The following is a 21,102-nucleotide window of genomic DNA, read 5'->3' as shown; positions in this document are numbered from 1 at the left end:
GCACAACCTGAACGAAGGTTTAAATCAAATTTATCAACAAATCAAGAGTAAATTTAACACAGTGCGTTAAAAAAAATTTGTCATTGCAGGGACAGAGAGTCATCGTGATGCATAAAGTATTCTCCCTCATTCCTGTTAGCGAGCTGTATCACCTATTCTCTTCATATGCTCAAATTGCTTCATAATATCTAGCTTCTCTTCCAGTGTCATTGCCTTTCTTTTGCATTCACCACCCTCAATTTTATTACTAGGGCATTTCTTGCCAGCATTCTTGTCGCTATGTTCCTCCATTTTTTTCAATGAAAGGGGTAATCTAGGAGTAGTGTACCTTTCACAGGAAGTTGCTGAATGTATCTCTCCCAGAAAGCTTCTCTCTGTACAGTACCTCTCCCAGAAAGCTGCTCTGTCGGCAGCTGACATTGGTGTATGTGCAGGACAAAGTGCGCGAAACATTCCCTGCTGGAATCGCGCTATTGCAAGCAACGGTAAGTGTTTTCAAAACTCTTGTTCCTTAATTTCTCAGCGACATTGTAAACAAATCATGCTGCTGGAATGCGTGCTATCTGAGATCTATATTTAAATGTACTTAAATGCATGTTGTTGTAGCATCAGATAGCTTGGCCTGAAACCTAGAATCCTATAGTGTACCTCAGTGCTGTGCTTGATTGTGTGTCGATATATCCACTGCTGGAAGCAGGAGTGGTCCTTCACAGCTCTGTTGAGAACCTCAACACAAAGCCCCTCTGTTCAGCTCAGACTTGTTTCACTGTCTTTAAATGAGCTCCTCAAAGGTAGAGCAGGGTTGTACAGAACTGTGCCTGAGAGAAACAGAGCAAACACTTGGATGTTCTAGTTAAACTAACGTGTCCATGCTTGTTGCTAGTCAACTAAGAGTGCTAGCATTCAACTTTCACACAGCACATAGAGCTGATTTCATTTGCTCCCAGCCATCAGACTTCCTTTCACAGCACAGAATTGGGTCATTCAATGCAAGTGGTCAATACTGGTGTTGGTTCTGACCATGAATCTCCTCCCATCCTTTTCTATCTCATCTAACTGCATCTCCTTTTATTCCTTCCTCCTAACGTGAATATTCTGTTTTCCCTTCAATGCCTTGACAATATTTGCCTCTTGCATTTTCTGTTTTGTGATTCTGTTATACCTAAGAGCCCTATTCATATTCTCACAAAAATCATTTTCTCTCCATGTTTAGCCTATCAGATTCTTTGATAAGGTCTTCCCCAGATCACCACAAGTCTTGTCTCAGAGAGATTGAATCTGTAACTTCATAACTCTGATATCATTCTTATAAGTTATTTTGATAGCTCTACCAATGATTCCATATAATGTGGAGACCAGAGCTGTTTACAGTAATGCAAGTGTGGTCCAACCACTGTTCTGTACAAGTTTAACATAACTTCTCTGCTTTTCAATTAAGGTTAATTTATGGTTTTATTTTCGTCACTGGATCTTACAACCATGGGAGTGTAATGTGAAACAACTAAATTAATGATTCATCAAAGTTGCCTTGGATATTTCTGCACCCTCCACCCCCCCAAAAACACACAGCCCCCATCCATCTCAAATTAGATGTAATGTTTTGTCCTGCGGTGTGGTGTATGTGGAGATTTTGCAAATTTTGCACATTTTAAGATCAGGGTAAATCAGCAAAGAAAGCTTACACGCACACACAAGCCCCTGGGTTCGAAACCTGTTGTGTAAGTTTAATTTAGCCACACATGTCTGCGGTAGACTCTCTGTCTTACTGTGCACCCACTGGCTCTGCTTATGAAAATGCCTCATCAACATTGAAACCTCTTGTGATGATCTGGTCTCATGCATTTCACTGATGAAAGGTTTGAGAGTCAAACCGCTCCCCCCCAGCCCCCCCAAACACACACACGTTAATCCAATTTAAAAAGGGTGCCCACTTTTGGGATGGTGCTTGACCTTTAATCACCAAGGACTAAGAAGAATTTTATTGTGCTTTAAATGAATAAATCTCAAACTCCTACAAACAATCTTAAAAATATGCTCACCTAGTTTATTCTGGAATAGTGAGTTGGAACTTATAGGAACAGGAATGGACTGCCTCTGAGTGTATTGCACATTCACTGAAGATAACTTGAGGGTCAGTGACCTTTGAAGTTTCAGCTGGTATTCTTTTTGGTACTATCCATCATCCTCCTTGGAGTTTCTGTCTCTCCATCCTCACAGCAAGTAGATTCGATACACAGATTTTGGTTTCTAATGTTCAGTCCCTGAACCTGTCCAACAGCAAACAGCCTTGTGTGAAGGAGCTAGTTGTGTTTTGCAGCTCAGGTCAGCCAAGAATGTGTTCCTCATGCCATTTGTTGGGATCTTGCTATGTAGAGAAAAGTTCCCATGTTTAGTGTGTCGAGCTCACTAGCACAAGGACTGGTTAAATAGTGTGGATGTGTTGGAAAGCACATGGAGTGGAAAGGGGATGAATGTTGTGCCAATATTCTGAGATGAAATGGGCTGAGAGGAGGCTTGTGTGCAACATGAAGTCTGGAATAAACCAGTTGGCCCACTGGCTGGCTCTCACTGTAAAATCAATTTAAATACTATTATAAGGCCATTTGTTTTGTAAAATGCTGCTGAGGTTTTGGTTTTGAAGATGAGGTAAGTTTCTGTGCTTTCAACTGTTGTGTGGGCTATAGGAATGCAGCAACTCTGTCCTCAGTGATCCCAGATTAGTATTCGTCAAGTGATATATAGTACACCAAACGACACAGACAGTACACCACAAATACACATTGCCTGTTTTATAACATGCACTTTCAGCCTCAACCAGTGATTCCACTGCAGCAACTGGGGAATTTTAAATCAGTTAGGTTAATATATCTTAAATTAAAAACCTGTAACAGTAACGGTGATCATGAAACTACTGAACCCTGGTAAAAACCTATCTGGTCTACTTTGGAAAAGAAAATCTGCCATCTCTACATGGTCTGGCTTAGATGTGACTTCAGGCCCACAGCAACGTATTTGATTCTTAACCGCCCTCTGACCGAGAAAGTATGAGGATTCATAGGGATGCCCAGTAAATGCTGGCCCAACCAACAAAGCCACAACTCGCAAACAAGTGAATAAACACTTATTGGAGTAATGCAGCCCCAGCACCTGAGAAATTAATTTCTTGGAAGAAGTATTTTCATGTGGTTTCAGGTTAAGGACAATCTTGCGAGTGAATGTTTAACAAACATTAATAATCAAAATGCGTTTTTCTGCTTTGAGTGGCACGCTAAATCTTGTCAGCTCAATACACAGGAAGCTACAACAAAGTGAATGAAATGGCAGCCCTTGGGGACAAAGGTACAGCAAAATACAGATTACTGTAAACAGCAGCAGTCACCCAGGCAGCCTGTAATCTGATAATACACAGGGAAATGGGAGGAGAAAGAGCACAGCACAAACTCAGCATAATGCAGATTTCACGCACTCTCACATGACTAATGCTCCAGATCAATTAGATTTGGATTGTTATTTTTCCTCTTTGTCTTGAAGTTGAAGGTATTTGTTCCTAACTGCTTTCAGGTAAAGTTTGCTGAATTCCATTCTGCGTTTGAGCACCAATTTCCTTTGGTGTGCTCAGATTGTAAAGCTTCATTTACACAGCCCATGTGGAGACTGAATTGTAAATTCCTGGAATGTATTCAGTGAATCGTTGGAGGAGTTTATTTTTTTCTCCTTGTAAAAGTCTAACATCAGTGTTCTGTCTGCTTTTTTCAGTTGCTCTGGAGCTGGAAGACTGGGGAAGAAGCCGCTGAAAGCTTGGCTTCTTAACCTCTGATCCTTTTCAATTTCCACTGTTCATAATGCTCCTGCTCAGTAAAAACACAAAAGTACCACAACAAATGCTTAAGATGATGGTTTGCTTATTGTATAGGTGGGTGTTTCACCATCAGATTCCATTTGTCAGCCCAATTAAAAAAAGTGGCAGGATTCCAAATGAGGTTAACAGAGTTCATGTGATGACCGGAGTGAACCCAACGCCCTGTTGTTGGGAGTTGAGCAACTTGTGCTCCTGTGAGCTGGGCTGGGCCACCTCCCAGAACATACATTCTTGTGTAAAATTGAAGAAGACATATGAATGCTTATATGACAGCCGTGCACAATTTGCTACAGCTAATCCTTTCCTCAATAATACACTTTTCCCATCCAGAGAAAGAATGCAGTGCACTGTTCTTCACTGGCAGATGGAAGCAAGCATTTTACGTGAGGGGGTCGGAATTCATGCGCAAGTGTGGGATCTGCCCACAAACGAGGAAACTGGTGGGAGACATAAGGGGGATTGATCGAAGTGCAAGAAGGGGGCTCGCTGCCTATAGCAAGAGGATCTGTGTGTGACAGTGTGGTGGGTGGGATAGGGGAGGATCTGTAAACTGTGTTTGCTTCTGTCTATTCTCAATCCCTTTGTCTGCTCCTTGTTCACCTTATGAAAGCAAAACATTGTAAATGCTGTAAATCTGAATCAAGCACAGAAAATGCTGGAGAAACGTCTCCAGTTCTGAAGAAGAGTCATACTGGACTTAAAACATTAAGTCCATTTGCCTCTCCACAGATACTGCCAGATCTGCTGAGTTTCTCCAGCACTTTTCTGTGGTTGTCTCACCTTGTCTTTGCTGCTGAATGCTCTCTCCTTGTGTGCTTGTGAACATTCACTCTGACATACCTAACTGTGGAAGCCAAAGTCATTGCAGTTTACTGAGTGACGATGAAAGCCTCTGTCTGTGGCACTTTCTAAAGGTTTAATTGGAGCTTTTGGTCATTAGGTTAGTGTGAATATGAATCCTGTTACTCCCTCTCACTCATTCTGTCCTATAATTGATCCACACTCATTCTCTCTGAGGCCACAGGTCCTGTTTTGTGAAGGATTCTTGCTCCCACCTTCGACGCCTCACCCCAGAAGACTGGAATCTGTTGGTGTCTCTCTACAGAGCTGGTTTGGATAGGTAGAGGTTTAAATGTTGAGCTTCTGTGACTTTGTTCTCTTTGTCAGGTTAGAAATGCAATGTTCACACAGACAACAATCAAATTAAAGTTGCTATCACAATTTGCCAGAGTCAGCCTGTGTGCAAAATATTTGTATCTTAAAGATGATGCGGTGAATGTATCCAACTTACTTCTGCTAATAAGATGCAGCATGATGAATAGCTGCATTGTGCCATGTCCTTAATGCTGGATGAGCAATAGATCAATGTGTGAGATTAAAAGGTGTCCTGTTATGTGAGTTTAGGCAAACTTAACTATTTCATATATTGATCAGAAACACTGCTAACTTGGTATAAGAGATATCAGAAGATATTGTAGTTCACGTGGTGCCCAGGATTTCCAGAACATTGATCTTGCATCGTCAGTTTCTAATCAAAAATCAACTGGGATGTTCAATCATTTTCTGACTGCAGTTCAGCTTTCTTATTATGTACTGGTGATTTCATCACTGATTTCTATCTGCAAAAGGCCAGCCATACTTTTGGATTTTTCTAACTTATAAATTCGAGGCAAGAGATTGAACATCAGGAAGAGTTCTTGCTAAATGTATCCTGCACTATATCATGTGACACAGAGTCACAGAATTTTTGCAGCATGGAAAAAGGCCCTTTGGCCCATCATGTCCCTGCTGGTCATCAAACACCCATCAATTCTAGTTCCAATTGCTAGCACTTAGCCTGTAGACTTGCATGCCATGGCATTCCAAGTGTTCATTTAATAAATTCTTAAATGTCTAGTGGGTTCTTGTCCCTATCACTCTTTTAGGAAGTGAGTTCTATACACTCTTCACCCTCTGGGTGAATGTCTTTCCTTAATCCCCTCAAAACCTCCTGTTCCTGGTTGCTGATTCAAAGTCGGGGGCAGAGGGTGGTGGTGGGTGTGGGGGGAGGCAAAAAAAACTGGTAACTGTAGACTGATTAGCCTAACATCAGTTGTTGGAAAAGTGTTAGAATCAATGATAGATTTGGAAAAGAAAGTGATAGATTTGGAAATTCATAATCTAATCAAGCGAATTCTTCATGGCTCCATGAAAGGGAAATTACATCTGACTAATTTATTAGAGTTTTTCAAGGAAATCGCAATCAATGTGTTGTGTTTGGACTTCCAGAAGGCATTCAAAAAGGTACCTCATAAAAAAGATTAGTCGTAAGCTAAGATGTTATAAGATGAGAGGTAGTATATTGGCATGGAGAGAGAATTGGCAGGAAACAATGAGTGTGCCTAAAGATTTCTTTAGCAGGTCGGTGACCTGTAACCATTAAGATTCCACAGGGATCAGTGCTTGGGCCTGCAACTGATTGCGATATATATTAATGCCGTGGAGGAAGGAAGCGTATGTACTGTAGCCAAATTTGCAGATGAGACAAAAGTAGGTGGAGAAGTTAAGTTGTGAGAGGAATGCTAAGAGTTTGCAGAGAGATATTGATGGTTTATGTAAGTGGCAGAAATTAAGCAATGGAGTAGAATATGTGAACAAAACAGAAGAGCAGAGTATCATTTAAATGGAGAGAAACTCCAGAAAACTGTTAAATGGGATGTTGGGCAGTACTTAACACAAAACACAGAAAGCCATCACAGAAGGTGCTGCAGGCAATCAGAAAGGCTAATAGAATGTTAGCTCTTATTTCAACAGGGTTGGAGTATAGAGTGGGAAAGTCTTACTGTGACTGTACAAGGTGATGCTGAGAGAGCACAGCTGTAGCACTGTGAGCAGTTTAGGTCCCTTATTTAGGGTGAGATATTACTTCACTGGAGGCATGTTCACCGAGTATGGAGGGATTGCCATACAAGCAAAGGTTGAGCAGGTTGAGACTTGTTGAATTTAGAACAGTGTGAGATGATTTCATTCAGACATGTCGGATTCTTAGGGGCTTGACAGGGCAAATGCCGAGAGGATGTATCCCCACGTGGGACAGTCTAGGACCAGAAAGCATAGTTTCAGAATAAAGGGGCACCAATTTAAGACAGAGATTAGGAGGAATTTCTTTTGTCAGAGGGTTGAGAGTATTTGGAACTTGTTGTGAGAGAGCTGTGGGAGCAGCGTCCATATATTGACTCAAGGCTGAGATAGATAGATACTTGATCAGTTGAGGAATTCAAGGGCTATAAGGAAGAGGTGGGAAGCCATAATCATGTCGGATCAGCCATGATCCACGAAATGATGGAGGAGGCTCGAGGGCCGAATCCTTCTATTCTTATTTTTTAGCGTCTTAAAACTGTGTCCCTACTTATTGACCTCTCTGGTAAGGGGAAAGGTTTCTCTCTCTCTCTACCTATGTATACCTTATAACTATGTATACCTCACTTAGGAGCCCCTCAGCCTTCTCTGCTATAAGGAGAAAGAAAATCCACTATCTAATCTATGTGGCTCGATTAAACTCTCATGACATTGGTTGGATTGCAGTGGGAATGGTGCGGGAGCAGGATTTGGGTTATTTAAACTCATTGAATCATGCTATAGAGCTGCTTGCTCCTTGTAATATGTAAACTTTCCATTCAGAGGCCAATGTAGATGATCCATTTGTCTGCCAGTTGCCAACTGTTTTGGTAGCTTCCAGTTTTTTAACATCAAGCACTCAGATCTCTTCAGGAACAAGCTTACAGACATTGTCTTGACTTTCTCTTCTTAGGCAGTGTCTCGAGATCAAAATTTCTTCCACTCGAGTTGTGGATTCTGAGGTGATTTAAAAGTCCGATTCTGGATCCACGCACCTTGCTACAGGTGGGGCAGGCAAGTGGTAGGTGCGTGGGATGCTCAGGTTTTCTGTTTGTGCTTGGCCTTACCTGGACCAGTGAAAGCTGTTGGAGATGGTTGGCACCTTTTCAAATGCTACTTCACCAATTTTGGCAGCAGTGGACAACAGATTCCCAAGAGTTGGCGGGATGGTGCCTTTTTTGTTCATGAATGATTTAAAGATGCCCATGATGCATTTTCTCTGCCCTTCTAGAACCAGTTATTATGTTGCTTGGCATATGGACAGTGTGCCCACCCAGCACTACTGATGGACAGTGACCAGTGCCTTGATGCTCAGGCTGTTGGCCTAATAGAGGACATTAGTATTGAAGTGCCTATCCTGCCACAGACGTAAGGTGATCTGCATAATTTTGTGGGGGTACCTCTGGTAGCTTTTCACAAGAGAATGGAGGCATTTGCTGTACATTGTCCATAACACTGACTCATATAGGAGGGCTGGTAACACCACTGTCCTATAGGCCATGTGCTTGCTGCTAGGATTTGAAGTGTTCATCACAAAGGACTCTGTTTCTGTGACAGCCAAAAGCTGTACTGGCACACTGGGAGCCATGTTCAGTTTCGTTCAATGTCTGACCTCACTGAGAGGGATGGGAATTATAGCATCATAGAGTCATACAACTTGGAAACAGATCCTTCACTGCAACTTGTCCATGCCAGTCAAGGTTTCCAAAATAAACCAGTCCCACGTGCCTATCTTTTAAATGTTGTAACTGTACCTACATCTACCACTTCCTCTGGCAGCTCATTCCACACACGAACCACCTTCTGTGTGAAAAAAGTACATATTAAATCTTTCTCCTCTCATTTTAAAAATATGCCCTCTAGTTTTGAACTTGCCCACTCTCGTGAAAAGATGTTTGCTATTCACCTTATCTATGCCCCTGATGATTTTATAAACCTCTGTAAGGTCACCCCTTAACCTCATACACTCCAGTGAATAAAGTCCCAGCCTATCCAACCTATTTTTATAACACAAACCCTCCATTTCTGGCAACACCCTGGTAGTTATTTTCTGAACCTTCTCCAATTTAATAATATCCTTCCTATGATGGACAATCAGAATTTACAAAGTACTCCAAAAGTGACCACCAATATTTTATTCGACTTCAATATGACATCTCAACCCCTATACTCAGTGGTCTGAGCAATGAAGGCAAGTATACTAAATGCTTTGTTTAAGAAGGGCAACTGCGACAATCCAAGAAATGATAGGCTGTTGAGCTTTATATCTGTGGTAAGGAAATTATTGGAAATGATTCTTTGGGACAGGTTATATCCACATTTAGAAAAGAATGGATGTATTAGGGATGATCAATATGTTTTTTTATGGGGAAAATTAGATTGGAATTTTTGGGGAAGTGATGAAGATGATTGATGAGAGTAGGGCAAGATAGGGTAGATGCAGTCTAAATGGACTTTACTCAAGGTTGACTGGTCAAGAAGATTAAGTTGTGTGGGATCCATGGTGAGTTAGTAAGTTGGACACAAAATTGGCTTAGTCATAGAAGACAGAGGGTAGTTGTGGAAGTGTTTTTTCCTGACTGGAGGTCTGTGACCAGTGATGTTTCAAAAGGATCAATGCTGAGAATTTTGATGTTTGTAACATATATAAGTAAATGATTTGTCAAAAAGTGCCAATGGTCAGTAGGTTTGCAGACAACATGAAAATTGGTGGAGTTCTAGGTAATAAGGAAGGTTGTCAAAGAATAGAATGTAGAATTTTTTGACAGGATGTAGATCAGTTGGAAAGTTGGTCGGAGAAATGGCAGATGGAGTTTGATCTGCAAAAGTGTGAGCTGATGCATTTAGGAGGTCAAATGCAAGAGGAAAGTATACAGTACAATGTCGTGTGCCTAGGAGCAGTGATCTTCAGATGGATCTTGGGGTGCAAATCCATAACCCTCTGAAAGTGGCAACGTAACTGGATAAGGTGATAAAGAAGGCATATGGCATGCTTGGCTTCATCGGTCGGGGCATTGAATGTTAACTTTGGCAGGTCATGATGCAGCTGTATAAGACTTTAATTAGGCCACATTTGGAATATTGCGTGCAGTTCTGGTCACCACCCTGTAGGAAAGATGTGAACACTTTGGAGGAGGTGCAAAAGTGTTGCTTGGATTGGAGTGTGTTATTATTTGTATTGTTTCTGCTAGGCTGAAGAGGGATTTGACAGATATGTATAAAATAATGAGAGGCAAGGTCCTTCATGATAGGCTGGTCCAGTGGATGATTAGAGTATTTTTCCCAGGGTGGAAATGTCAAATACTAGGGGACATAGATTAAAAGTGAGAAGGGGAAAGTTTGAAGGAGAGGTGTGCAACAACCTTTTTTGCACAGAGGATAGTAGATGCCTGGACCATGCTGCTAGAGGAAGTGGTGGAAGCGGGTATGATAGCAACATTTAAGAGGTATTTAGGCAGGGAGCAGAGGCATATGGACTATGTACAGGCAAATCGGATTAGTTCAGAATGGTGTCCTGGTCAGTGCAGACATGGTGGGCCAAATGACCTGTTCCAGTGTTGTACTGTTCTATGGTGCACTATTTTTAAACAGTGACTTGTAAGGACTGGCAGGTGCTCCATTAAAACTGGTGGAAGCAGATATAATTATAACTTTCAAAACAGAATTGGAAATGTACTTGGACAATTCTCCCATGGGGCATTGGTGGTGCTGGACAGACCAGCATTTACTGACTACCACAAGTTGCCATTGAGAAGGTGGTGGTGAACTGCCTTCTTGGACCTCTGCAGTCCATGTAGTGTAGGTAGACCCACAATACTGTTAGGCAGGGAATTCCAAGATTTGGGTCCATAATTTCTGTTCATGGTGACTTTAGGATTTTGATAGGGGTAGGGATAGTGATGTTAGTTGCATTGTCACTAGACTGGTAATCCAGAACCCAAGGCTGACGTTTCAGAGAAATGCATTCAAATCTCATTTTGGGAGATAGTGAACATTTAACTCCATAAAATCTAAAATTAAAAGCTAGTCTCGTACAGACCATGTCACTGTTAGTAATGTTGGTTTAAAAAAAAATCTTGTTCACAAATTCACTTTAGGAAAGGAAATCTGACATCCTTACGTGGTGACTGACTCCCACATTAATGTGCTTGACTCTTAAATGTCCTCCCAAAGGCCTGGAAAGCCAATCAGATCAAGAGCAATTCAAAGTGATTAATTAACAAATTCTGGCCTTGCCAAAGACATCAACATTCCATAACAGAATAACGAAAGAAGGATATAGGTTCCACACTCCGCTTTGGAATGTCAAATAAGATGGTTAGATTCTCTTTTGTTGAAGCAGGTACTGTGTGTGATTTGGTGTGAATATAGCTAGCCATTTAATAGCTCTCCACTGGAGGTAGGCCATGTCTTACTGCATTTGTACATGGATGGCTTCAGAATTTGAGGAATTCACAAAATGCTGCTTAACATTGTGCAATTAACAACAAACATCCTCAATTCTGACCTTATTTTGGATAAAATGTCACTGATGTAGCTAAAATGATTTGACCTGGGACACTATACCCTAAGGAGCACAGGCAGGAATGTTGCAGGACTGAAATGACTGACCTCCAACCATTTTACATTGTTCTAGGCATGATACCAACTGTTGGAAAGTTTTTTCTCCCAATTCCTATTTACTCCAGTTTTGCTTGTGTAGTGATTGTGATGTGATCAGCCAAATGGATCTTATAGAATATGAGTTCCCTGAATGGACCTGTTAATTTGGTCCAATCAGGGAGTGCTGGCTGACAGGTAAGAACAGTGTGTCAGAAATCCTCTTCACTCTGAGAGCTGGCTGTAAGGCAGCTAGATCAATGTCAAGGACTCTCCACATATAAGTAAAGGATGGCTTAGTGACGAGATACTGACCTCTGTGGAGTTATTTCAGCAAGTACTTCTGGATGCTACATACTGAGAGTACACTATGTCAGGCTGTTGTTTAACTAATCTGTGAGACCTCCCTCCCAACTTTGGTACAAGCCTCTGGATGTCAATAAGGAGGACTTTGCAGGTCGACAAGGACGAGTTTGATGTTCTTGTTTTGAGTGCAAGGTGGAGGCCAAAAACGTCTGACTGGTTGATTACATAATAAACATTTTTCCAAACTCTGGGAAAGGCGTAGGCCAGAGATTTAGGGCTAATTGGATATTTCCTTCCAAGATGTGGTCTACTAATGATGGACGGAATGACCTCTTCCTGGACTCTAAAATCCAATGACTCTGTGGCTTTGAGGACTTTTATTTCAGGGAATAGACTATTTCCTGTGATTAGCAAGTCTGTAAGCTTAACCAAAGAATTCACAAAATAATTACAATTTAGAAACAGACCATTTGCCCTATCTGGTTCATGCACAAGTGTTTACATTCCAAATAATTGTCCTTCACCTTCCTTCATCCTACTCTCTTGCCATATCCGTCCCTTGACCCAGAAATGTTACCTGGCATTGCCATAAGTACAGCTAGTCTATTCACCTCAGCAATCTAGGAGGCAGTTAAGTCCATGTCCTCTGCTACCATTTGGGTACAGTGATCCAGATCTATATTAGCACAAAGGAGGACATACAGTCCATTATGTCTACATCGACTTTCCGAATGACATTCTTACTAAGTGCCATTATGCTGTCTGCTCATGACCATTCTGCATATTCTTTCTTTTCACGTAACTGTCTAATGGCCTTTTGAAAGCCTCCATTGATGCTGCCTCCCCTACAATCTTAGGCAATGCATTTTAGATCCAACCACTTGCTGCTTGATAGAGATTTTTCTCATTGTTACTTTTGCTTCTTTTGCTCATGGCCTTTAATATGAGCCCACTCAGTTTCGATCCTTTCATGAGCAGATACAGTTTTTCCCTGTCTGCTCAGTTCAGACCCTCATGATTTTGAAAACTTCTATCAACTCTCTTCTCACTCTTTTCTTTGCCATGGAAATCTGTTCTATCTTCTCCAGTATGAGCTCATAAATGTAGTTCCTTATCCCTGAAGCCATTATTATGAATCCTCTTTGTTTTAATAGTGACTATTTTATATTTATGCCCCTATTCTGGCCTCATTCCTCATTTAGTCCACCTCTTCTCTATCACCATATCTTTGCCCCTCATGATTTTATAAACTTTTATAAGGTCACCCTTCAGCCTCTGACACTCCAGAGAAAATTAATTTAATAATTTTCCTAACCTGTATCTAATCTTCGCCTTGCAACAGAAAGAAGTCCCAGCCTGTTCAAGCATTCCTCAGACATATTGTCTTTCAGTCGGGATTCATCTTGTTTGTACTTTCTCCATTGCATCTGTATCTTGACATTCAAAAGGTGTTTCCGGCTTTAGTTTGTTGACTAGATTACCACTGGTTTCTTGAGAAGGTCATTGAGTACATAATGGCCAACATTGAGCTTCCTGGCCCGAAATGTATTGGCACAGATTCAGAGGCATGGGGTTAGCTGAAATACTGAGGGAGTCATTCAATGAAGAGGCTGATGTTTGCCTGGTTATACCAGGTCATGATGGTATATTGATGGAGTGTGCTACTGACGCAAGGAAGTTATAGCTGCTGCTCCTGCTGGGCCAGCAATATTTAAAAATTGTCCAAATTTAGAAGAAACGTCTTACAATGAATTCAGGCAATGTTGCTTCCTAACTGCATCTCAAAGGAATGTTTCTAGATTGATGAGCAGGAGTTGGACGATTGACAGTACCAGGCCTAGGGTGAGCCAGATATCTCAGTGCAAATAGCTTTGCTTTGGTATTGCTTTTGGCTGTATCTATGATTCATTCTGTGATCTAGGATCAGGACGAATAAACATTGAAGCTGACAGTTTCCAGAATGCATTTTTAAAAATCAAATTTTGTAAAAGCTGGCCCAAGCGGCTGTATAGGACATTGGTGAGGCCATTTTTGGAATATTGCATTCAGTTCTGATCTCACTGCTTTAAGAAGGATGTTGTTAAACTTGAAAGGGTTCAGAAAAGATTTACAAGCATGTTGCCAGAGCTGGAGGGTTTGAGCTTTAGGGAGAGGCTGAATAGGCTGAGGCTATTTTCTCTGGAGTGTCACAGGCTGAAGGGTGACCTTATAGAAGTTCATAAAATCATGAGGGGCATGGATAGGGTGAACAGTCAAAGTCTTTTTCCCAGGGTAGGGGAGTCTAAAACTAGAGGGCATAGGTTTAACATGAGACGGGAACGATTTAAAAGGGACCAACGAGGCAGCTTTTTCACACAAAGGGTGGTGCATGTTTGGAATAAGCTGCCAGAGGAAATGGTGGAGGCTGGTACAATTACAGCATTTGAAGGGCGTCAGGATGAGTAAGCAAATAGGAAAGATTTGGAGGGATCTGGTCCAAATGCTGGCAAATGAGACGAGAGTACTTTAGGATATTTGGTTGACATGGATGAGTTGGACCATAGAGTGTGTTTCTGTGCTGTACATCTCTATGACTCTAAATTCATCTGAAGCAGTGTCTCATTGACAGCCCTACCCCAATTCTCATGCCTCAGTTCTGACACCTGACCTACCCCATCTCCTATTAACCCTACCCTTCAATTCTAACCCATCTATTAACCTTTCCTCAAACTTGACTCCTGTCTTTCAACCCTGAGGCAAGCTTGCTAACTGCTGTTTCTTCTGTGCCTTGATCATTACACAGTCCCATTGCTCTCTCCTGATCTATTCTTCACCCTGGTATCAGTTCCTCGTCAGCTCCTTGATTGATCCCATTGCAATTTTGCAGAGGACATAATCAGTGTTAGTTTGAGTTAGATCAAACACTCATTTTGAGTGTTGGAGTGGGGGCTTAGGCGAGTGTTGGAGTGGGGGCTTAGGCGTGACTTCTGTTACTTTCCCAGTTGAGAGGAGATAGGCAAAACAAAAGATTCACTACACACATGAAAAAGATATGGGGAGTCAGAGAGAACTGGAAAGCAATTGTATAAATGCAGAAACCTTTCAATGCTGAATCATCTAATGGAGTAGCAGATGAGATAATTTACAGGCTAACCATTATGTTCTATCTAAAGTAGTGCAGAGAAATAAGCACTAAATCAAGTCAGTTGTTTGGTTCTGGTTCTGTACAAATCTCCTCTGTACTAATCCAATCAACATATTGTTCTGTAGACATTTATTGATGATTCCACGCTTGATTGATAAAAACGTGTGAATTGTTGGAGTGTTCTGAAGAAGGGTTAGTGCACCCAAAATGTTAACTTTGATTTTTCTCCACAGATGCTGCTAGTCCTGCTGAGACTGCCCAGCAGTTTCTGTTTCTGTTTCTGTTTTTGATTTCCAGCATCTGCAGTTCCTGTGGTTTTTTTGTTTCGTGAATTAGCCCCTGGTGACACTGAGGCTTCCATATCAATCTGTTACTCAGACCACCTGCTGTCACCTTACTCCAAGGTTTCTCTTCAGTTTCACCACTGCCCCTGAATCTCTCCACCCATATTGTGTATCCTGAATCTCTTTATAGCTGCTTCTAACATCTAGGTAGACAAAAACAGGAGGTACATTGAAACATCGTCATTGTAAGTTCCCTGCCAAGCCGTTCACCTCCTGACCACCTTCCAATGCTTTACTGATGATTGAGAGTAGACTGATGGGATGGTGATTGGCCTGGTCAGATTTGTTCCTTTTTTTTGTATACAGGACAGAGGCTGGGCAATTTTCCAAAGTATAGGGTAGAAGCTATTGTCAGAGCAGTAGCTTGGATAGGGTCATGGTTAGTTCTGGAACACTAATCTTCAGTATTATTGCCAGAATATTTTTAGGCCAATAGCTTTTTCAGTATTCAATTCCTTCAGCCCTTTCTTGATATTGGATGGAATTAATTAAATTGGCTGAAGAATAGCATGTTTGATGCTGAGGAATTCTGGAGAAGGCCGAGATGGATCATCCACTTGACGTTACTGGCTGAGGATGATTGGAAATATTTTAGCCATATCTTTTTCACGGATATTCTTGGCTCCCCATTATGAGAATGGGGACATTTGTGGGGACTTCTGCTCCTTCTGTGAATTGTTTAATTGTCCAGCATCTTTCATAACTGGATGTGTAGGACTGCAGAGCTATATATTGGATCTGTTGGTTGTAGATTCCCTTAGCTGTATCTGACACTTATTGCTTGTGCTGTTGGCACCTAAATACCCCTTTTTTAGTAGCTTCACTAAATTGCCATTTTATTTTTAGTATCCTGGTGCTACTTTTCCATTGAACCATAGTTGATCTGCAGTAATTATAGCAATGGAAAAATGGGAATATGCAGAGCTATGAGGTTCCAGTTTGTAGTTGAATACAATTCTGTGACTTAATGGTCCACAGAATCTCATGGATACCTAGTCTTGAGGTTCTAGATCTTTTCAAAATAGGTCCCATTTCGCACAGTGATAGTGGCATGCAAAACAATGGAGAATGTTCTCAATGTAAAGACCAGTCTTTGTCTCCTCAAGGACTACTTGGTGGTTATCGTTTAATAATATCAGACGGGATGCCCAAGACCTAATGGAACAGTAGAACAGGTGATGGATATATTAATTAAACGTCAATGAAATGCAGTTAACTGAAATAAAGCTCTCATTAAAGGGTGTAATTGTTCAAAAATATTTATCTTCGTGTATATGACAGTGATAATTACTACTGATATTGTCATGTACAGATGCATTTGTGACAGGTACATTGAGGTTAAAGTCAAATAGGCCTTTCTATCTTTTTGGTACAAGATAATTCCTTTAGGACTCAGCCAACTCACTCAGTAGTGGTGCCACTGATCCATGACAGATATTAAAGGATTCCAGAGTCCTTTTTGTACCCTTGGACCCTTCAATGACACTTAGTGTTCATCCTGATGCCATGAGAGTCCATGCTTGAGGACCAGGGAAACTGGGCAGACCTACCAAGGAAGTCTTTACAGAATCAGTTGGACTGGGTTTGTTATTGTTGTTCTAGTTCCGTGGTTTGATTTCATTCACTGGCATTCCTTTGACATTGTAGCACTTTGCTGCAACCAAGTGCATACCACTGTACCGACGCCTTTGCTGGGTCTGTCCAACTGGTGGAATGGCACCAAGGATGGCAATTTTGTCATCCAGTACTTTGTGAAGAATAATTCCATAAGTATGATTGTGAGGCTGGTGCTTGACAAGTCTGTGGGACAGCTCTCCCAGGACAAACCTCGAGATTTTAACAAGGAGGAGTTTGCAGGGTCAGTTGGGCTGGGTTTGCTGTTGCTGGTTTGATGCTGGTGGTCCATTCCCTTTCACTTCATTCCTTTTGGCTTTGTAGCAGTTTGATGCAACTGAGAGCATACTTGGCTTGTTAGACCATTTCAAAGGACAGTTAAAAGGCAATCACTTTGAGTCAAATGTACACCAGGACAAGTCAGGATGGCCAATTACATTCCCTAAAGGATGTTAGCCAACAAGATAGATTTTTACAGCATTTGATAATGATTACATGCTTCCCATGTGGTTAGCCTGTAATTGCGGATGTAATAATTAACCCCACCATTTGCTGTGGTGCAAACCATGTCCCAGTACATTATCCCAGAACCTCTGCGTTCCTCGTCTATTGAGAATACCATTACACCACTCTGTAAAATCCCTCCCTGAAGTTCATTGTAGATCTTCACCTGCTTTAAATGAGGTTCTGGTCATGTTCTTCTGATGCTTCTTGTGGCTTGTGGCCATTCTTCCCTCACACTTTGCTTTGTTGACATAAATGCAAGTGGTTGCTAAACTCTCACATGCTTTCCAGCCAGGGTCACTCGTAACCAGGATCAGAAAATTCCAAGTCCTGTCTAAACTGGGTTGTTGTGCACAGCTCCAAGCACCCCTAGTCTGAGATTAGCTATCTTCTGATCGATTTGGTTTGGAACCTTGCTGCTGAGTGGACAATTCTAGTTAACTCAATGATTCACAAATCCCTGTGGTCCTGATTAGCACCACTACATCACAGTGTTTTCCTCAACTTTCCAAACATTTTTGTACGAAATATGCCTGAAATACATGAAATTGTGTTATTGGATACCGTTTGTTACAATTCTAAATGCATTTACACTGTTGCTTTTCAGTGAGGTTCTCAAGCCCTGTAACAAACCACTTCCTCTCTTATCTTTTCACTTCCTGCTTGTTGCCTCTCTTTCTGAGTCAGGCTTTGACCTACTTTGTCTCTCCCAGAGATGTGCAAGACATTACTGCACTTGTCGCAACAAAGCCATCTGTCAATTCACATCCAAACAGCCATGACTCCTCTCATTTTCGTCGAAGGTCATCAGTGTTAATTTAGCTCAATGAGAAGCACTGTCTCTACAGAGTGAGAAGGTGGTAAGGTTAAGTCACATTTCACACACTTGAGTAGGTAATTCACATACCTAGATTAATCCTGAGGGAGCCCTGAGTGAATACTGTGGGATTGCTGCACTGTTGGAGGGTCAGTACTGAGGTAGCCCTGCACTGTCAGAGACTCAGTACTGAAGACAGGCTACACAATTGATGTCTTCTAGGTGTCATGCTAAACATTTTGCCATTTCAGATGGATCTAAAAAAATCACATGGCACTATTTGAAAAAGAGCAGGAATTCTTAATATCTTGGCTTAAATTTTACCTGTAAGTCCTGACACTGACATAAGATTATTTGGTTATCGTCCAAGTATAGTCTGTATGAAGTCATTGATTATGAAGTGGATGTTTCATATAATGATAGTGGCTGCACTGAAAACTGCTTTTCTTTGCTGGAAAGTGATTAGAAAATGCTGACAAAGTGCAAGGCACTCTGCACATTCAAGCCTTTCTTTTATAATCTTTGTTCAGCATAATACTCGAAAACTCATAACAGAGGACAACAGCAATCTTATTCAAAACATAACATGAAAAAGCATAGGAAGGCTATTTGGCCCATTGTGTCAATGCAGGCCTTTTTAAATTTTAAACTGATAGATGAACATTTATTGCACATCCCCGTGGTGGAGTATAGGATATTGTATTTGGAGGAATTTTGTAGGACTAATTTACTTGCCTTGATATCTGAAATTTCATAAAAATCATGCATTTCTGGATCATCTGTCAGTTTTACAGGATGTCCTTGAATCAAAAAGGACTTCAGTACAGAAAATGCCCTTTGGGCCATTGAGTTTAGAATCATAGAATCCCTACACTATGGCCCATTGAGTCCACACGGACCCAACTCAATACCCTGTCCCTGTAACCCTGCATTTCCCATGGCTAACCAACCTAGCCTGCATATCCCTGGACACTATGGGCAATTTAACCTGGCCAATCCACCTAACCTGCACATCTTTGGACTGTGGGAGGAAACCCACACAGACACTGGGAAAATGTGCAAATTCTATACAGACAGTTACCTGAGGCTGGAATTGAACCTGGGCCCTTGGCGCTGAGAGGCAGCAGGGCTAACCAGTGTGCCGTCCATTTGCACTGATCAGAAAAAAAACACCTGAATATTCTAATCCCAATTTCCAGCACTTGGCCCGTAGCCTTGTTTAGGCGAAAGTGAGGACTGCAGATGCTGGAGATTAGAGTCGAGAGTGGGGTGATGGAAAAGCACAGCTGGTCAGGCAGCATTCGAGGAGCAGGACAATCGACGTTGCGGGCGAAAGCCCTTCATCAGGAATGAAGCCTTGTTTGCTTTGGCATTGCAAGTGTACATCTAAATTCTTCTTAAGTGTTATAAAGGTTTTTGCCTGTACCACCCTTACAGACAGTGAGTTCCAGATTTCCACCACCCTCTGGATGAAAATGTTTTTCTTCACATCCCTTCGAAGCCTCCAGCCCTTCACTTCAAATCTATTCCCCTGGTCATTAATCTCTCCATCAAGGGAATAGTGTTTTTTGCCTCTACCCTGTTTATGCCACTTATAGTTTTATAAATCTCAATCATGTCCCCCTCTCAGGCTCCTCTGCTCCAAGGAAAACAACCTCAGTTTAACCCTCTTATAATGTGGATTCCAGACTGTATGCAATACACTAGCTGTGGCCTAACCAGTTTTTTTAATACAGTTCCAGCATAACCTGCTCTTAAACTCTATGCTCAGCAAACAAAGGCAAGCATCCCATGTGCTTTTTTAAATACACTGTCAACCTAAAGGTTCTAAATGTCTGAAGCATTTTACAGCCAATGGAGAACTTGTGAAGTTAAGTTACAATTGTAACAAACAAAGCATCTGATGTGCACTTACCAAATTCCCACAAATAACAATGTGGTAATGACCAGACAATGTTTTAATGATACAAAAACAGAAATTGCTGGTAAAACTCAGCAATGGAGAGAAAGCAGAGCAAATGTTTGCGGTCTAGTGACTGTTCCTCAGAACTGATTGTAGTTTGAACAAGGTTGGTATACCTGCGAAAGATGGCGTGGGGGGAGGCATAAACAATAGGTGGAGGATGAGCCCAGAGAGAGAGAGAAATAGTTGGACAGACAAAGGATTGGATCCAGGTAAGTCTGGGAGAGTGAATAGTTGCTAATGGGGACCATTAATAGCTGAGAATGGGTTGTTTATGGCAGCATTCCATGTGACGACGAGGCCTGGTGTATGGGGATTGGGGTAAGGAGATGGCAGAAGGTGCCTCAAGTCCTAAAATTAGTGAACTTGATATTGAGTCCAGAAGGGCACTGGATTGCCAAGCTGAGCACTGCAGCTAGTCCGAGACTGAGATCTTGGCCTGGGAACAGGGTGGTGTGTTGAAATGACAGGCAACAGAAGCTGGGAGTCATTTCTGTGGATAAAAGATACGTTTTCTGTAAAGGGCTCACCCACTCTGTGCTTCATTTCCCCAATGTAGAGGAGACCACATGGCGAGCATTGAATATAGTAGACTAATCTACCGTAACAGAGAGTTTGTAAAATACCATTTTTGTCAGATACCGAGCAAGTGTATCAGCATTCATCAGTAAGGTGACAAGAGGTGGAACAATTCAGGTGCGTACATTTCAAGGGGAGATTTGAAATTGATGGTCGAAGGTGAATTCGGTTTCTGTGTCTGATTTCCCAATTTTCCCATTTTTCTCTCCCTTGCTGTCTTGAATTCCTGTTGAAATTACAATTCATTGTTTGAAATTACAAATTCACCTCATGAATGTTTCTGTTTTGTTTTGAAAGAGCCAAGATTTGTGTGATTTTCTTCACTGGCGGAGTTGGGAACACCTGTGCCACTGCACCAGTAAGTTATTGGTTCATTCCTGAGAAATGAACATTATTCTGATACGAATAATAGAATGTGTAGCCTTTAGTGTTTATACTATGAAGTATGCGCATCTGTGGGAGTACATTAGTCCAATCTTTTTGGGAACAAGGACAAATCCACCTCAGCTGTTTATG

The 21,102-nt window shown here is 41.5% G+C and overlaps 1 protein-coding gene across 11 annotated transcripts in view; it reads left to right on the top strand.

Moving 5' to 3' along the window:
- The window catches only part of lpp (LIM domain containing preferred translocation partner in lipoma), a 396,217-nt gene that overhangs the window by 64,860 nt on the left and 310,255 nt on the right, over positions 1–21,102 (top strand). For 10 of the 11 annotated variants that reach the window (XR_015759138.1, XM_087993414.1, XM_087993419.1 and 7 more), the window contains exon 2: positions 20,884–20,944. The exons of the other annotated variant lie outside the window; for it this stretch is intronic. The gene's annotated coding sequence lies outside the window, so the exon portion shown is untranslated. The remainder of the gene's footprint in view (positions 1–20,883; positions 20,945–21,102) is intronic. 11 annotated transcript variants of the gene reach the window in all.

Source organism: Chiloscyllium plagiosum, unplaced genomic scaffold (assembly GCF_037043375.1).
Source record: "Chiloscyllium plagiosum isolate Xiang-an unplaced genomic scaffold, Cpla_swu_hap1 HiC_scaffold_13, whole genome shotgun sequence".
NCBI lineage: Eukaryota > Metazoa > Chordata > Chondrichthyes > Orectolobiformes > Hemiscylliidae > Chiloscyllium > Chiloscyllium plagiosum.
The sequence above is the reverse complement of the archived record's forward strand: the minus strand, read 5'-3'. Positions and strand labels throughout refer to the sequence as shown.